Source organism: Palaemon carinicauda, chromosome 11, assembly GCF_036898095.1.
Source record: "Palaemon carinicauda isolate YSFRI2023 chromosome 11, ASM3689809v2, whole genome shotgun sequence".
Lineage (NCBI taxonomy): Eukaryota > Metazoa > Arthropoda > Malacostraca > Decapoda > Palaemonidae > Palaemon > Palaemon carinicauda.
This window is the reverse complement of record NC_090735.1, coordinates 71068430-71086624: the sequence shown is the minus strand read 5'-3', so window position 1 is coordinate 71086624 and position 18195 is coordinate 71068430. Positions and strand designations below refer to the sequence as shown.

The 18195-nt window shown below is 41.4% G+C and overlaps 1 protein-coding gene across 1 annotated transcript in view; it reads right to left on the bottom strand.

Moving 5' to 3' along the window:
* Positions 1-1325: 1325 nt before the first annotated feature.
* LOC137650063 (cytokine receptor-like factor 3) overlaps positions 1326-18195 on the bottom strand; it is a 213313-nt gene continuing 196443 nt past the window's right edge. The window contains exon 11 of the mRNA XM_068383111.1: positions 1326-1804. The gene's annotated coding sequence lies outside the window, so the exon portion shown is untranslated. The remainder of the gene's footprint in view (positions 1805-18195) is intronic.

Genomic DNA, 18195 nt, shown 5'->3' with positions numbered 1-18195 from the left:
CAAGGAATTAAGACACATAGTGTCTGATTTCCCGGGGTGGGGTAGACCCCGGGCCGGGAAATAAAGGTATATTCAATACCAATTCCTTTAGGGACTCCGGGGTAGTGATCTGTCATATATAATCATCATAGGAAATGTTATAAAATAATAGGGGGGCGGAACTGTAACTAAGAACTGCCAATCGAACCCGGAGGGTTTCGTATAACATAAGCCAGAATGAAAAGTGAATATAAAATAGGGTACACCGGGATCCAACTCTGTAGACCGGTGGCCAACCAGACTAGACAGAGACTAAACCGCCGGGCCACCCGGAGGACAAAGTCCATAAACACTTAACTACCCCCTCTAAAAGGAGGGAAGGCAACGGTCCCTTAGTGGAGGGGGGAGAAGCCTAGCCTCCCACCTAGCTAGAGGGGGAGCGTGGGGGAGGATCACGTGATACGAGGCAGCAGGGCTACCAACTGACGATCCCCAATCAGACAGATCAAACGGAGTAATGGCACAAATATTCATTATAATAATAATAATAGCGTTAAATATATGAATAAACACATTGAAAATTTTTGGGCAAGGCATGCAACATAAATAATTAAATCACAAAAGACACACCTGATGGCTAAAATAACATTGCCGCCTTAGCACGGTCGGCAGCCATAGCGATACGTAAATGATATCGGCCCAAAATTTGAACCACGAGGATTCTAGACGCTAAATAATGAATATTCACAATAACAAATAATATTTGATAAAAAAAATAATACACATAGTAACACCGCAAGTGAAAATTAAAAGCTCTCAAAAACAGGAGTACCAACTGTAGTGAAATCAAGCAAGATCGGTAAGAACGAAGAGAATAAACTCCTATAATATAAATATTAAACGATCTAGGTTGCTCAAAACACAGTAAAATCCAGCTTGGTACTTAACTTAGACGGTGTCTCCTGGGAAACCGACGAAGAAGCCATAATTCACTAGAAAATATCCAAAAGCGAGAGCACCAGAAAAAAAGCGGGTTACTTTGAACGTTGTGCTAAAAGGAGTTGGGTTCTGAGCGGATGCATTGTAGTAGTACCGAGTGAGGTTGAACGGCTCTCCTCTATTGGGGTTCTCTGTCGTGGATTAATCTAAATAGTGCGGGACCTCTGGAATATACGCCCAATTTTATACCGACACCAATAGGTGAGCGAGCTAGTTAACCTAGCACTCCTTTACATTTTTTCTCTGGTATATTTAGCAGTAAATTACCTAAGAATAAGTGCTAAATGGAGCTTATTCACTGGGCGGCACAGGTTCGAGCCCAGAAATTACTTTTGTGTTCAAATTTCAAGGTCGTTCAGGCATTTCTCAAATAATCACAAAATATCTTGTATATCTTACAATATCAATGAAATTTACCTAAGAATTGGAATGAAGACTTTTTCTGTCTTGTTGTTATTAAGGTTATCGTTCATAAAGGTCTCAATTTTCATATATTGTACTGTATTATAACTGTATGAGAAAAGGGAAAAACAGTACTATGAAAAACATAGATCCTGGAATTAAAAGGATAAATAAGGATGCAATAAAACAATTAATCTACTTAATAAGGATTTGCAAAGCCTGCTTTAGCATACAGTATTTAAACTTACCAAAATAAAGAACCAGTAATTACCCAAAACTTTAAGGGGGCCGGCTGGCTAATGCTATTTCTTAAGGACAGGACTTTGGCTTTCATACCACTTAATAGGGTGATTTAGGACATCTCCAAACTGCATAGGATTTTTTGCCTCTGACCTTTGGTTTGGGAACACCAGGACAATTTATCCTGAAAATGAGTGTTTTTAAAATTCTATCTCCTCCCTTGATAATTAATATTAAGATCTAACATTACTACCCTATATAGACCTGATGTGGACCTCCAATCAAGATTTTTTTTCCGAAAAGTAATTTTTTTTCATTATGGTAAAAAAAATATGTTATTTTGATAATAAAATGAATTTTTGAATATACTTACCCGGTGATTATAATAGCTGCAGCTCTGCTGCTCGACAGAAAGCTCTACGGAAAAAATCCGCCAGCGATCGCTATGCAGGTAGGGGGTGTACTTCAACAGCGCCATCTGTCGTCCAAGTACCCAGTACTCATTGTAAACAAAGAACTCAATTTTCTCCTCGGTCCACTGCGTCTCTATTGGGGAGGAAGGGAGGGTCCTTTAATTTATAATCACCGGGTAAGTATATTCAAAAATTTATTTTATTATCAAAATAACATTTTTCAATATTTAACTTAGCCGGTGATTATAATAGCTGATTCACACCCAGGGGGGTGGGTAGAGACCAGCAATAAATGTTTACATTATTATGAGCTAAGGAATTTTTTATTTCATTTTAGAAGTTATCAAAATAACAAAAATAAAATAAATAGGTACCTGGTAAGGAAGTCGACTTGAACAATTACTCTGCCTTTTTAAGTACGTCTTCCTTACGGAGCCTCGCGATCCTCTTAGGATGCTGAGCGACCCCTAGGATCTGAAGTATGAAGGGTTGCAACCCATACCACAGGACCTCATCAAAACCTCTAATCTAGGCGCTTCTCAAGAAAAGAATTTGACCACCCGCCAAATCAACCAGGATGCGAAAGGCTTCTTAGCCTTCCGGACAACCCAAAAACAACAATAAAAAACATTTCAAGAGAAAGATTAAAAAGGTTATGGAATTAGGGGAATGTAGTGGTTGAGCCCTCACCCACTACTGCACTCGCTGCTACGAATGGTCCCAGAGTGTAGCAGTTCTCGTAAAGAGACTGGACATCCTTAAGATAAAAAGACGCGAACACTGACTTGCTTCTCCAATAGGTTGCGTCCATTATACTTCGCAGAGATCTATTTTGTTTAAAGGCCACTGAAGTTGCGACAGCTCTAACTTCATGTGTCCTTACCTTCAGCAAAGCTTGGTCTTCTTCACTCAGATGTGAATGAGCTTCTCGTATTAACAGTCTGATAAAATAGGATAAAGCATTCTTTGACATAGGCAAAGATGGTTTCTTAACTGAACACCATAAAGCTTCTGACTGTCCTCGTAAAGGTTTAGTTCGTCTTAAATAGAACTTAAGAGCTCTCACAGGGCATAAGACTCTTTCTAGTTCATTTCCAACCATATTTGATAGGCTTGGAATATCGAACGATTTCGGCCAAGGACGAGAAGGTAGCTCGTTTTTGGCTAGAAAACCAAGTTGTAGAGAACATGTAGCCGTTTCAGATGAAAATCCGATGTTCCTGCTGAAGGCGTGAATCTCACCGACTCTTTTAGCTGTGGCTAAGCAAACCAGGAAAAGAGTCTTTAAAGTGAGATCTTTAAAGGAGGCTGATTGTAGCGGCTCGAACCTTTCTGACATGAGGAATCTTAGTACCACGTCTAAATTCCAACCAGGTGTAGCCAAACGACGCTCCTTCGTGGTCTCAAAAGACTTAAGGAGGTCCTGTAGATCTTTGTTGTTGGAAAGATCTAAGCCTCTGTGACGGAAGACTGATGCCAACATGCTTCTGTAACCCTTGATAGTGGGAGCTGAAAGAGATCGTTCTTTCCTCAGGTATAAAAGGAAGTCAGCTATTTGAGTTACAGAGGTACTGGTCGAGGATACTGATACTGACTTGCACCAGTTTCGGAAGACTTCCCACTTCGATTGGTAGACTCTAAGGGTGGATGTCCTCCTTGCTCTAGCAATCGCCCTGGCTGCCTCCTTCGAAAAGCCTCTAGCTCTCGAGAGTCTTTCGATAGTCTGAAGGCAGTCAGACGAAGAGCGTGGAGGCCTTGGTGTACCTTCTTTACGTGTGGCTGACGTAGAAGGTCCACCCTTAGAGGAAGCGTTCTGGGAACGTCCACTAGCCATCGAAGTACCTCGGTGAACCATTCTCTCGCGGGCCAGAGGGGAGCAACTAACGTCAACCTTGTCCCTTCGTGAGAGGCGAACTTCTGCAGTACCTTGTTGACAATCTTGAACGGGGGGAATGCATATAGGTCTAGATGTGACCAATCTAGGAGAAAGGCATCTATATGAACTGCTGCTGGGTCCGGGATTGGTGAGCAATATATTGGGAGCCTCTTGGTCATCGAGGTTGCGAAGAGATCTATGGTTGGCTGGCCCCATGTGGCCCAAAGTCTCTTGCACACATCCTTGTGTAGGGTCCATTCTGTTGGAATGATTTGTCCCTTTCGACTGAGGCAATCTGCCATGACATTCAAGCTGCCTTGGATGAACCTCGTTACTAGCGAAATGTTTAGACCTTTTGACCAGGTGAGGAGTTCCCTTGCGATCTCGTACAACGTCATAGAGTGGGTCCCTCCTTGCTTGGAGATGTACGCCAAAGCCGTGGTGTTGTCCGAGTTCACCTCCACCACTTTGCCTTGAAGGAGAGACTTGAAGCTTTTCAAGGCCAGATGAACTGCCAGTAGCTCCTTGCAGTTGATATGCATTGTCCTTTGACTCGAGTTCCAAGTTCCCGAGCATTCCCGACCGTCTAATGTCGCGCCCCAGCCTGTGTCCGATGCGTCCGAGAAGAGAACGTGGTTGGGAGTCTGAACAGTCAGGGGCAGACCCTCTCTGAGGCTGATACTGTCCTTCCACCAAGTCAGGCAAGACTTCATCTTCTCGGAAATGGGGATCGAGACCGCTTCTAGCGTCTTGTCCTTTTTCCAGTAAACAGCTAGGTGATATTGAAGAGGACGGAGGTGTAGTCTTCCCAACGATACGAACTGTTCCAGGGATGATAGTGTCCCTGTCAGACTCATCCACTGCCTGACTGAACACCGTTCCTTCTTCAGCATGTTCTGGATGCATAACTGGGCTTGGCTCTTTCTGGGGGCCGACGGAAAAGCCCGAAAAGCTAGACTGTGAATCTCCATCCCTAAATACACAATAGTTTGGGATGGGACCACTTGAGACTTTTCCATATTGACAAGGAGACCCAATTCCTTGGTCAGATCTAGAGTCCACTTTAGATCCTTCAGACAGCGACGACTGGAAGAAGCTCTTAGAAGCCAGTCGTCCAAATAGAGGGAGGCTCGGATGTCTGCTAAGTGAAGGAATTTGGCTACATTCCTCATCAGCCTCGTAAACACAAGAGGAGCTGTGCTTAGGCCAAAGCACAGGGCTTGAAACTGGTAGACAACCTTTTCGTAAACAAATCTCAGAAAAGGTTGGGAGTCTGGGTGGATGGGGACGTGGAAGTATGCGTCCCTTAGGTCTAAAGAGACCATCCAGTCTTCCCTTCTGACCGCTGCTAGAACGGACTTTGTGGTCTCCATGGAGAACGTCTGCTTTGTGACAAAGACATTCAGCGCACTGACGTCTAGCACCGGCCTCCACCCTCCTGTCTTCTTTGCCACTAAGAAGAGACGGTTGTAGAAGCCCGGGGTTTGATGGTCCAGGACTTTGACTACCGCTCCCTTTTCTAGTAAGAGAGACACCTCCTGTTTCAATGCTCGTCTCTTGTCTTCCTCTCTGTACCTGGGAGAGAGATCGATGGGAGACGTTGCTAGAGGGGGTTTTCGTACAAACGGGATCTTGTACCCCTCTCTGAGCAACTTCACAGATTGTGCATCTGCGCCTCTCTTCTCCCAGGTCTGCCAGAAGTTCTTGAGTCTGGCTCCCACTGCTGTCTGAAGAAGCTGGCAGTCAGACTCTGCCTTTAAAGGACTTGGTTCCTTTCTTCTTTCCACGTCTCCCTTCGGCACGAGCACCTCCTCTGCTGGAGGCTCTGCCACGAAAGGGCGGAATAAATCGGGACGCTGGAGTGTCCATCCTTGGTCTAGCTGACAAGGTAGGCAAAGGGGTGGCTTTGCGAGCAGAGGACGCAACCAGGTCATGAGTGTCCTTCTGTATCAAAGAAGCAGCAATCTCCTTAATCAAGTCCTCTGGAAAGAGGCACTTAGAAAGAGGAGCAAACAGAAGTTCGGATCTTTGACAAGGTGTCACTCCAGCTGACAGGAAAGAGCAAAGGTTCTCACGCTTCTTGAGGACTCCGGATACGAACGATGCAGCAAGCTCACTAGACCCGTCACGTATGGCCTTGTCCATGCAGGACATGATGAGCAAGGAAGTTTCCTTCTCTGACGGAGAGATCTTCCTGCTTAAAGCTCCCAGACACCAGTCTAAAAAGTTGAAGACCTCAAAGGCTCTAAATAACCCTTTCAAAAGGTGGTCTAGGTCCGAAGATGACCAACATATTTTCGAGCGTCTCATGGCTAGCCTGCGGGGAGAGTCTACAAGACTTGAGAAGTCGCCCTGGGCAGAGGCAGGAACTCCCAAGCCGAGAACTTCTCCCGTGGCATACCAGACGCTCGATTTAGAAGAGAGTTTAGCAGGGGGAAACATAAAGGCTGTCTTCCCTAGACTCTTTTTGGACTGCATCCATTCTCCTACCACTCGTAAAGCTCTCTTGGACGAGCGTGCGAGGACGAGTCTAGTAAAGGCAGGCGAGGATGACGGCATACCTAATACAAACTCTGACGGAGGAGAGCGCGGAGCCACAGACACAAACTGGTCCGGAAACATCTCTTTGAACAGAGCTAGAACTTTTCTAAAGTCCAAAGAGGGTTGCGTGGACTTAGGCTCGTCAAGATCCGAATGTGGTTCATCAACGTGAGCGGCACCATCATCATCCGAAAGTCCATCATCCGAGTATTGAGGAGGAAGCGGCAATGGAGTAGGTAACGGCTGGTTAGCCGAGTCTGGTCGCACGGGTGCACGCGTGACTGAACCGGACGCAACGTCATGGAACTGTTGCCCAGTCTGTGAGCTGGCAACAACCATAGCAGCGCGGGGACGCACAGCGTCTACTCCAGACTGTCTAGCCTGATGCGGGTGAGCAGTGGCAACCACACTGGGTTGCGGAGGTTGACGCACCGCGTCAAAACAAAACAACTCTGACTGTTGTTGTGTCTCGCGAACGTCAACGGAAGGCTCCGTGCGTCGCTGAACGTCAACATGCGGCTGGCAGGGTACACTGGAAAGCATGGGTGGCGGAACTCTCTCCACTGGAGTGCGCAAGAAGGTTGCCTCAGCGTCCACAGGACGCACAACCGAGTGTGTGGTTGGTTGTAGGCAAGAGGCTGGTGCAGCAGCAACCTTCTCCGCACGAAAGTCCTGCATCAGAGACGTTAACTGTGACTGCATGTTCTGCAGCAAAGACCACTTGGGGTCTGCAGGAGCAGGTGCGGCGACAGACGGTGTAACTGTCTGCGGCGGTACCGCTTTGCCTCTCTTAGGAGGTGAGCAGTCATCGGAAGACTGCAGCGAGTCCGAACTGACCCAGTGGCTACAACTGGGCCGTTGGACTTGCGCGGAAGGGACCGACTTGCGCTTAAGCGGTCGTGAGACCTTGGTCCATGGTTTCTTGCGAGAAACCTCTTCCGCAGACGAGGAATAAATGGGCTCTCTCGTCTTTGTGTGGGTGGGGCGATCTTGGGTAGATACGCCCGAAACCACGGAGGGAACGTCTGTTCGCTGATTAAAGCCTCTCGAACCCATTGGTCGTACGACATTGCTTCTCCCCTGGACTTGGGAGCTTGCAAGAGGTCCCGGACTAGGAGGACGACAGGCACGAACAGACGAACCCTCAAGCGCAACACTATCCACAACACTATCACTCACTTTACCACTTCCCACTGCACTTTTACACTTCAGCTCCTTGACGTCCGCCATGAGCTGGTTACGGTCACTAGCCAGGGACTCAACTCTCTCACCCAGAGCTTGGATGGCACGCATCATATCAGCCATCGAAGGTTCCTGAGTGCCAGAAGGTGGGATTAGGAGCAACCACTACAGGGGAAGGAATAGGTTGTGGGGCATGAGGAGAGGAAAAATCAACAGAACGAGATGAACTTCTCCTGACTCTATCTCTCTCTAGCCTACGTGTATATTTTTGGAATTCGATAAAATCGAATTCCGAAAGCCCAACGCATTCCTCACATCGATCTTCCAATTGACAGGTTTTATCCCGACAATTGGAACAAACGGTGTGAGGATCGATAGAGGCCTTCGGAAGACGCCTTGAACAGTCCCTAGCATTACACTTCCTGAATTTTGGGACTTGAGAAGGGTCAGCCATTTTGAATTGGTCAAAGGGGAATTCAAAAACTATCCAAAGTCATCAACAAATAATCCGATATCAAAAAAAGAATGCAAGGATTTATTGAAGAGAAAGCCTGCACAGCGAAAGCTCAAAACTAGAAAAGTGTACTTCACCAAATAGTTGTGAAAACAAATCCAGTTAGCAACAGCGAATTAGTAGGTCTTGCCGGTAGCACGACAGAGAGAAAATTGAGTTCTTTGTTTACAATGAGTACTGGGTACTTGGACGACAGATGGCGCTGTTGAAGTACACCCCCTACCTGCATAGCGATCGCTGGCGGATTTTTTCCGTAGAGTTTTCTGTCGAGCAGCAGAGCTGCAGCTATTATAATCACCGGCTAAGTTAAATATTGAAAAAAACCCTATACATCATCGAAAAAATATGAAAAAAGGGCTGCATTTTATTGTTTCATAATGTCCTTAAGTTATATACCAAATTTCAATGCTATATCTTTAAAACTAAGGGAGAAGATAGAAGTGAAGGTCAATAAGTACAGTACAGTATAGTTTTGAGATACGGCGTTCAAAGTTTTCCTTTGTATTTTTGCAAGGACAATATTAATAAATCATGATTATTTTTAATTTTATGTTCTTTTGGGGATATTAATAAACCAAAACAATGTTATTTATCACAATTTAATCATAAATGAAGGTCCCTTTGCTTAATATCTTGGTTTTTTGGGCTCCTGTCAGGCAAGGCGGCTGCTCCCCCATCCACACTACTCTCTCTCCATCACTAACTGCTAATTTTTCTGATATTACCCACTTCTGAACTCATTAGAGCCAATTTTCTTATTCTTCCTAATATTAGTGAGATGATGAAATTGTCTTCTCTTCTTTGGCATGATGAAATTATTGCCCCCCCCCCCAAAAAAAAAAAGGAGTGAATGTCAGAGGTCAAACTTAAACGTGTACTCTGCCTGAGGTTTGTAGTAGCACTGAAGGCCGAAAAGTGTAATACTTCCTCTTGTGACTTATGGAATCTATACAGATGCTATTGCTCACATTTTTTTTTTAATAAAATGCTATAATTATCAAAATCTACGATAACAGAAGAAATACTGCATTTTCTAGTAGGGATGAATGTTTTCAGCTTACTGAGTTACTTTTACTAATTACCCTATAACTATGAAAGTAACAGGAATTTTGACCAAATATTTTGTATACGCATTCTCCATTGCCATACAAAGCTCAGTGAATTTTTTCAGGATGGTATTGGCATACCAGCCGGGCCCCTTAACGAAGAACAGTGTACATGAGAGGATACTGACGAAATATGACAAATTATGAGACAATTTGTATTTTTCCCTAACTAATACAAACCTGTAGTTATTTATGTGGATTATCTTTCAGCAAAACTGCAAGGTGGCCATTAGACTAAAAGCACGAGTTGACAACCCTGTCTAACCACTTGAGAGGGTAAGCCTCTATATAAACTCAAACAGCCGTGAGCTACGTCACTTTTTGATTGCAGGCAGGACTTCTGGGGGAGAGGTGATGGCTGGCCAATTTATATAAATAACTACAGGTTTGTATTAGTTAGGGAAAATACAAATTATCTCTAAATTTATCATTTGTTCCCATACTAACAAACCTTATGTTATTTATGTGGATGACTTACTCTTAGGAGGGTAGAAGGCCAAATTCTGGCATGGACACTAACCTGAGTGAAAGTTCAGACTAGCTGCCCTCGGAAGATTTTTGTAATCCGTGTCCAATGGCTCATCTACCTCCGGGCTCACATCCAGAGTCTGGGGTAGGCCAGGGTCATCAACAGGATCATTTGAAGGACCTGCCACAGGATACCTATCTTCTGCCTCTGCCAAACAGGGTTCCCTTGCCTTGGCATTCTTGGGTTTAGTTTTGGTGTCCTTGGAGTCCCTTCTCATAGGGAAGTGTTCCTCCAAGATGATAGGAGGAACAAGTGATGTAAAAGAAGATACAGCTAAAAAAAATACAAATTATACTGTAATTGTTTATTTTGCTTATTTCTTTTTATTGCTTAAAAACTGTTTTTTTCATTTTCTATTTGTAGTGCTCGTTGTACATTTCCTCATGGTGTAATTACCCCTTTCTTTCTTTTTACAGAGTAACGATGCCATGCACTCGGCAGGGATCAGGTTTTAGAACTTGCTTTTTACAGATCAGAGCTTAAATTTAGAAAAATAAGAACCCTGCCAACTCCCAAAGCGCACTGTTGAAACACTTGGTTTAATCTGCTGATGTAAATAGATGATTCACTCGTCTTAAAGACTGCAGTTGTGGGTGGCATATTGGTACTTTCTGTTGTAGTCTTACCATTGACAATGGTGTTTTGTGACCCTGAAAGATGTAAAAACAATAAGTAGAGCTTTTCAGTGAAAATAGGTTGTTACCTTTGGAAAGGTAACAGATCCGATTTGACCTGGAATAACTATACTTAACTGAGAGCTTTTGCTCAGAGTTTATGTTTCAATTGAAAAAAATACAATTTAACCATAAAAGAAACCCTTTTTGGGAAAACCCAGGGACATAAGTGGTGGATTACCCTTAAATCTGAACTCTTCGGTGTAGATGCAACAGTTCCTTCTTCACTTAAACCAGATGGCCATGTCACTCACTGTCCAAAGGAAAAGGCAACCCTTTCGGCCAAGGTGTTTGACAGCAAGCAGAGAAATTAAAAACTTGAACTTCCTCATTCCTGTTTTCCTGAGGCTAAACTAACTAGTTTAGCTTTTTGATCTGGTAAAATTAAAGCTCTCTTGATGGACCTTGATGCTTATGGAGGTGTTAGACCAAAATGGTATTTTTCCTTTGATTTTTATAAAAACTGTTATTTTGCGCAAGTTAGCAAGAGGAGCAGCTTATAGCACTTGTTGGAGAATTGGTAACGTTACTGCACTATGTAAATGTGTTTGTGGTAGCTCAAGTCCAACTGATTACCACCCAATTTCCATAACTCCCATATTATCTAAAGTTTTTGAACGTCTTTTGGTAAAATGTCTTAATAGGTTTGCTGTAAGTAATCATCTGTTCCCTATTTTGCAATTTGGTTTTTGTAAAGGCCTTAGGGCATGTGATGCCCTTCTTACAATCTCCAATGCTGTACAGAAAGCCCTTGATTGTGGTTAGGAAGTTCGTAAGATTGGCCTTTATTTTAGAGCTGCCTTTGAACATGTTAATCATTATGCCCTTGTTTTCAAACTCAAACAGTTGGGAGTGGGTAGGTCGTTTCTTAGCATCATTACTGAATTTTTAAGCAATAGATCCCAGAGTTGTTGTTGATGGGCACCATAGTCGATATAGGAATGTGATATCTAACGTTCCCAAGGGTAATGAATGCTCTTGGCCCATTACTTTTCATACTATATATACGTGACATGTGGTTTGGTCTAGAAAACAAGCTTGTTGCATATCCAGATGATGCTACTCTATTTGCATCAATTCCATCTCATGAATGTAGATCTTGGGTTGCTGAATCCCTTAATAGAGATATAGCTAAAATTAGTGCATGGTGCAAATTATGGGGTATGAAGTTGAATCCTAACAAAACTCAAAGTATGATTGTAAGTAGGTTAAGGACCGTGGCTCCTCAACATCTGGATCTCAGCATTGACAATGTTTCTTTAACTTTGTATGACTTCAATTGCACAAAAAAATTGGCTTATTGAGAAAGCCTTAAGATTTTTGGTGATCAATCTATTCTGAAGAAGTGTTTTAATTCTTTCATTTTACCTTGTTACGAGTATTGTTCTCCTGTCGTCTTCAGCTGCTATTTCTCATCTTAATTTTTTGGATAGGAACTTACGGTCTATCAAATTTCTTATTCCTGATCTAGATATATATCTCTGGCACCATCATTCAATTAGGTCATTATGCATGTTGCATAAGATTTTTTATAATTCTGACCATCCTTTACATTCAGATCTTCCCGGACAGTTCCATCCTGTTGCTTCAAAGGACCGCCTACACCACACATAGTTGACAGGGAGGGCCTCGGAGTAGCGACAACTTTGGCTGGATGCCTGTGTGCAGAATGTTCTGTCTCACAATCAGGATCGGTCCGAGGTTATTTAGGAGAGGGACGGGTTGAGGAGCGACGTGCTGATGTACTTTGCATGCACTTACCTCTTCCTCTCTCCTCTTGACAAGGAATGTCTAGACCTTGATCGTGAACGCAAGGTTCGCAATTGTAAACGTACTGTTCGTGATCGGGAGCGTCTAGCCCTCGATCCTGAACGGCGTGAATGTCTCAAGTGCCTAGCTCACAAACGAGATTCTTGGCCTTGTGATTGTGAACGTTGTCCTCGTGAATGACGCCCTCGCGAGCGTGAACGTTGCCCTCCTGAACGGAAGCTTTGTCCTCGCGAACGTGAGCGTTGTCCTCGTGATATAGATCGCAATCATGAGACTTTACCTCGTGAAGAGGAATGCCACCGTTGAGACCTTTGGTCTCATGAGTATGAATCTCTTGAGCAAGAACGCCTTCTGGATGAAGAGCGTTGAGATCGAGATGACCTATGATGTGAATGGTCTTCGGATCGTCGTGAACAACGAGCAGGACAAGAATGACCCGAAGAACGAGGCAATGGAGAAACTCGTCCTCGCGCGCCGCTGGTGGAAGAAGCGCTGGTCTCCTGAAGATCATCTCCCGCATCCAAAGTACGTATTCCTGGAGGGAGAAACAGAAGGCCGAGGGTTAACGGACGACGATGTCCCAGGATGGAGATCAGGACCATCATCAGCAGGAGGCCGTTGGTGGGGCGAACGCGAACGATCGCCTTGCCCATACATAAAAGGTCCAGGAGAGAGCGACTGATGTACTTCGCAAACCTCCAAAGCATAGGATGATGAAGGCTCTTGAGAAGGATCCTTTCTGGCACCATGTTGAAGAAGACGAAGAAGCTCCTCCTTCAAAGAGGGTGCAGACACCCCTTGGGATGGCAACACCTGCAACACATCTGCAAGGGAAAATGGCTCCAAGGCAACTGGAGGTGAAGTTGCTTCTCTAGGGGAAGCAACTACCCAGTACCCCGGGGTTGCCAAGGAGTTATACAGTCTGTGCTCCTGCTCAACCAGCACTCGGAAGAGGGCGAATGACAAGGAGCTTTAGAAAGAGATTTGGGGGTGCGAGAAGAAGAAGAATGTGCTTTTTTCACCCATGAGGGAGAAAGATCGTGCTTAGCCTTCTTCTTTCTGTGCCGTCCAAATCTCTCCCATTGGGAGGCAGGCCACTCCTTACACTCTACACAGGGCAAACCCCGCACACAGCGATGCCCTCTACATAAAGGACAGAGAGAGTGCGGGTTGGTATCCACCCATGACATGAAGGTACCGCACGCAGCACCCTCGCACCCAGGACAGGTCTGCATGGGGCGAGCAAAAGAAGCACAAGCCCGCTTGCAAAGAGAAGGGAAAAATTACAAAGTCAATGGCAGCCTTTGGAGGACAGAGAGGAGACGTCCGCTCTCTACAAGCCAAAAGAAAAAAGTAACGTAGCTTACGGCTGTGAGTATATATAGAGGCGGCTGGGTAGTCCCCAGCCACCCTCGGCCTACTCAATCAAGTAGTTAGGCAGGGTTGCCACCTCGCACTTTTAGTCTAATGGCTACCTTCCAGCTTCGCCAAAAGATAATCCACATAAATACTGCAATGTAAGGTTTGTTAGTATGGGAACAAAAGGAGAAATGGCAAGGCAGAGTAAAATAGGATTGAATATCACATTGCATGATTGTTAACACTGCTAACAGACTAGAGACCTGTCACTCACTGCCAAGGTTACAGCCTCAAGCTAAAATAAGATCAATTTAAAAAAAAAAATCTAAAAACCAGGAATGTTTCACACACAAAAGAGATTGATGGTCTAGTCACACAACAACAAAAAGAGAAATTAAGATATAACTTGTGCCATCATAAAATAAAAAGGGAGAAGTGTTAAGAGTAAGGCTTTTGATTTTGAAGTAATGATTTCTGTAAACTATGACTGTATGAAGTCCCCAAACAAAGGTAAACAGGCAATAAATCTCCCAATGACTTTAGTAGCGTAGCATGAGACGTAAAAATAAAAATCAAAGAAACAATTTAATTGAATTACCCATTAATACATATTAGCTAAATTATGTCTACTGGAACTAAGGATAAGAATAGCTTAAAATATTTCAATGTTTTGGATGAGATTGGTGCTAGCCATGTACAGTACTCAGAGGAACCAAGCTCGTCAGGTTTATTGGGGACACTAATATAGACTGGAAAGCTAAATACCTCGGCTCTGTGACCAACACCCAATATTAACATCCAACCCTGACTAACCGATGGGCAGCATATAAACAAAAAATCAGAATGAATGAATAGCCAAACGATCAAGCAGGAACCTCGTAAGACTTAAAATTTTTTAGTTTATTTATAACAAAACATCTATATTCAATACATGAGAGAAAGTATCTTACAATCTTATAAAAAATGTGATTGTTTTTCATAGTCGCCACAACAAACTTCCCAAGAATAACAGCCATCCTTCTTTCCAAGGGTATAACTTGACTTTTTTTATCAATGCTTTCCTACTACCTCAACCAGAGCAAGTCACCAAAACACAAAAAAAGTAATACTCTTCGTTAACAAACTTATACGTAAAGAGAACCCAAATAGAAAGTAATGTATAAAATAATAATTTAAATGCATGATGACAAGGTCACAAAAATTATTTGGCACTATGGATCCCTGTAGCCAACAATACTGTATATACTAGTGTAAATATCAAAGAAATAAAGGTTTTACTCAAACTCAAATGTTGACAATAGTAACCAACATCTCTCAAATTTATAATATAGCAAGTAATCCAAATGAGTTTTAATGAAAAAATAAAAGCTAAGATACCCTAATCATGAAAAAAGGGGTGAAAAAATTAAAATCATGATATTTTTATGAGGTTATGGCTGCTCTATGTTTTTTTTACAATTCTACATACAGTATTTTCCCAATGTTGATGGACAAAAAAAAAGCCTCTGATGACCATGGACCTTTTTCTCACTAAACCTTGTATTGATAGTCACTCAAATGAATTAATATTAATTTATGCATACTGTACGGTAGTTTCATATTACAGTTATACAGTATACTTGAATCATATTTCATGCTAATGTAAACAGAAGTTTAAACAATTTTAGAAATATGGTTATAGTTATGCTTTAATTCAAATCATTAGCCCTGAACAAGAAAACTGACTAAGATAGACTTCAGTGCTAAAATCCAGCAGCAATCATTGGTTATTATAAGATTTGACAAAGATAAAGAGATGAGCTGGCTGTTTCAAGGCAAAGACTACTATCCACAACTGACTTTCAGATCTATGGTAATGTTATTGAAGAATTTAATGACAAAATCTAGATGGAATAGCCTTCCTTTACAAAAAAATGCTGATGAAGTGCAAAAAGGACAACTTAACACACCAATATTTGTAATAAAAGAAAAAATTGCATAACACATACCAACTTCTTTGTTAATCATGACCTAATTTTTTCAAAAATGTGGAAAACCACTTTGAAAATTACACTTCAATTTCAGGCAGAGCCTGGTTTTCCTGAATGCACATATTAAAGACAAATGAAGCTCATATTAATAAAAGTGATAAAGACATAGAGGAGAAATTAGGGAACCACAACACTTCAACAATATTGAATCATATGTCTAGAGACATGGTGGTCAGTGTTTCAGTGCTGATAAATACCAATATAGTATAGAAATACTATACTGATAATACTTTTTTTGTATGTTACATGGATAAGAATGAAAACTTTAGGGAGATTTTGCATAAGAGCAAATTACTGACATTTTCTGTTTTGCTGATGCAACAGTAAAACACCAACTTGCAATAGTTTTTCTTGCCTTTTGTGCACAACTAATGATTCACTGTACTAATATTACAAGGTTCCAAACAAAAAAATCCTTCAATACTTATTATTTTTACACATCCTGGTTCATATAGATATTTTTCCTTTCATGGCATTAATGAAACAAAATCTCGAGGCAGTTCCTTCTCTCAATGTTTTCACACATTTCATGTGAAACTTCATTTGACATATCTATTGTCATATGAAAATATTATCACAATTTACCCCTCCGTACAAGAGGATATTACAATACCTTTATTGAATAGTGTATATAATACTGCTAAAGTCATAGATTTTAACCTAATCCTTTTATTCCTTTATTTTTTTATCTGATATCCAAACGGTTTCTTTAATTATCAGATATCTACATGGATTCTTTTTCATCAGATATCCAAACAGGATTTTTCAAGGTAAGATCAAATGACATATCTTAGAAAGAAAATTATTAGAAGCATGCATATACAAATATCAATTTCATTCTCAATTTGATATAAAATTGAGAAGAAAATTGCCTACATTTTAAATTTCTTGATTATCTTATATATTCATTAGAAGCAATGCTATATAATTCATCTATTTATTTTTTCTATCATAATCATCTTTCGCTTTATAGTATATCACATTCTTCACTCCATGGCTTACCTACCACACACACATTCCTCATTATAAAAAACAACATAAAGAAATAAAACTTCAAGTTACAAATTATGCACTCTTCTCCTTACTCTCAGATTTCAATGAAAATATTTTTTAAGAGTATTAAAGAGTCCAGAGATCATTCAAACAGATTTACAATACATCAGGAGTATTATTATGAGAATCAATAGAGAGTAAAGTGCAGAGAATCAGTAAGCAAATGTTTATATATCACATTTTGCCCCTCTATGGCCCGTACAGTTACACTATAAAACATTGCACCAGTTTATGACTTGCATTGATTGAAGCATTTACTGTTAACAGTTTATTATATATCGGTTTTAGGTATAAAGTAGGAAAATTAAATGTCAGAAACACTTAAACACTTACCCATAACACTTGTTTGATTTTAGTATTTGACAACTAGCTTTAAACATGGGCAGGAGACAATATACTGTCTTTTATTAAGAAAATGTCCTTACTGGCAAGATTAAAAATGTATAGCATAAGTTTATTACATCACAGACAAAGTTTCAGTTTCTTTACACATTGCTAACAGACGACAATGCCAAGTTACCTCCAGTTATAAATTTTTGATAACTCAAAAAGTTTATTGAACATCCCTATAATCATCAAGGGCAATAAAATAGTTTTTATAGTAAATATGTGATTTTTTTTTTTTGTAAAACCCTTCCAGTTTAAATTTTACCCAGACACTTTGAAGGAAAAAAAAATAAAAGCAAAAAAAGGAATCATCATCCTCTCATCTCCTCTTACGTTCATTGATGCAAAGGGTCTTAGAGTTAGATTTTGCCACTGTTCTCTATCTTGAGCTTTTAAATCAATATTTCACACTTCATAGTCCTCACCCCTGTAGGTCTGGGTCTCACAACTCTCCTAATGCTTTGCTTCTGGAGTCTATTTGAAAGTTTGGTGAACTAATCTCTCTTGGGGAGTGCAAAGAGCATGCCTAAACCCTCTCCATCTACCCCTCACCATGATCTCATCCACATACGGCACTTGGGTAATCTCTCTTATAGTTTCATTTCTAATCCTGTCCTGCCATTAACTACCAATATTTTTCTGAGTGCTCTGTTTTCAAATCTACAAAATCTGTTGGATATTGTTTCATCGTCATATCACAACTCATGTCCATACAGTAACACCGACCTCACTAAACTGATATATAGCTGGATTTTTACATGTAGTTTCAGGCAATTTCATTTCCAAATTTTACTTAACCTAGCCATTGTCTGATTTGCTTTTTTCAACCTTTCATCAAACTGAAATTCTAAAGATCCTGTGTTAGAGATCACAGTTCCTAAATATTTAAATGATTCCATCTCATTAATCCTTTCTCCTTCTAATGATATTTCATCTTCCACTGCATATTCCGTTCTCATCACATCTTTCTTCTATTTATCTAGAGTCCAACCTCTTATGATATTTCATGGATTCTGGTAAGCAGGCTTTGCACGTCCTGTAGTGTTCTAATAATAAGGACAGTGTCATCAGTATACTCTGTCAGCTAATTTCCTGTTACCAATCCATTCCAATCCTTCAGTACAAAATCCATGAGGAGGAT